This window comes from Etheostoma spectabile, unplaced genomic scaffold (genome assembly GCF_008692095.1).
Source record: "Etheostoma spectabile isolate EspeVRDwgs_2016 unplaced genomic scaffold, UIUC_Espe_1.0 scaffold453, whole genome shotgun sequence".
NCBI classification, from domain to species: Eukaryota; Metazoa; Chordata; class Actinopteri; order Perciformes; family Percidae; genus Etheostoma; species Etheostoma spectabile.
In genome coordinates this window covers 211963-213189 of record NW_022605611.1, presented here as the reverse complement: position 1 = coordinate 213189, position 1227 = coordinate 211963, and the positions used below count along the sequence as shown (strand labels likewise).

Here is a 1227-nt window from a genome sequence, read left to right as displayed (position 1 = left end):
GACAGATGGTCTAGCTAGCTGTCTGGATTTACCCTGCCGAGACCTGAGGACCAGGTAACCATAGTCAGCCGCAGGTTAGAGCGCCAACACAGAGACAGAGGACGGGGACGGACATCCGGCCGAAAAGGCGACAAAAAGCCAACCACAAGGCGGCAAAACAGGTGTCAAAAAAGGCGACGAAAAGTCAACAAAAAGGCAACGAAAAACGACTACAAAGCAACAACATTTCTACCAATTTACATAACATTGGTAGAAATGTTGTCAACAGAAACTCCGATTGGACAGATAGTCTAGCTAGCTGTCTGGATTTACCAGAGACAGAGGAAGGGGACAGACATCCGGCCAAAATGAGGAACATCTGGCGGAGATTTCTGCAGCGTTTCTGTCAATGTGAACGACTTTAAAGACGACCTCACCTACGCGGGCAGGCATCGTTAAGGAAGCTCACCTATGTCTTTATTAACCATCCAGCGCAAGGTAACTCCATAAATAAAGTAATATAGAAGTGTCTCTCACGTGTTCGGTTGTTATATGTGCAATGGTTTTGTAGTGTCCGTAACCCTTGCCGATGTATGTAACATTACCCATGCCTCTTACATTAGAGCTAACGTTGGCTAACATGGCTGTTAGCCTGGCCAGCCAGTCTGAAACATAAAGAAACAGAAATGATGTTTCATGACGTGTGTTGTCTACCATTGACTGATCACGTTATACCAATGAGTTACACATGCCAAAAAGTAATTAAGTATTTGAGTAGTTGGCCGTAAATTTTGGTCATGTGTTGGTATGGCTGTGGCCTCGAAAGTGATGTCTGCTCTCCTGAATAATATTTCCTTTTGACACAATGGTCACAGTAACCAGTGACGGCACAGGCCCTCCTGTGATTGGTAACTTTCAAGGCTGTTCATAATTTATATTTCACCATGTCAGCAGTATGATGCTCCCCGACCCAGAGACGCTCAAAACAAACACACGACAGGGCCGCCACATAACGGTTAATACTAATTATCAGATGCATTGTATGAACAGTATCTGTAGACTGTATGAATGACAACACTACAAAGGCATATGCCTTGCAGAGCAGAAGTGTGTATGGTAATTGTGGGTTTAATTTATTTTCCGCATGCTTTGAAACTTAATCCCTCAGGTGCTTCTCAGCCCTCGGATGAGGAACAATCAATTCATTGTTTTTTCTCTCTCTCTCTCTCTCTTTCTCTCTCTCTCTCT

At 44.1% G+C, this 1227-nt stretch overlaps 1 protein-coding gene across 1 annotated transcript in view; it reads left to right on the top strand.

Annotated features, from left to right (window-relative positions):
• The window catches only part of npy8ar (neuropeptide Y receptor Y8a), a 34448-nt gene that overhangs the window by 29909 nt on the left and 3312 nt on the right, over window positions 1–1227 (top strand). The gene's annotated exons all lie outside the window — the stretch shown is intronic.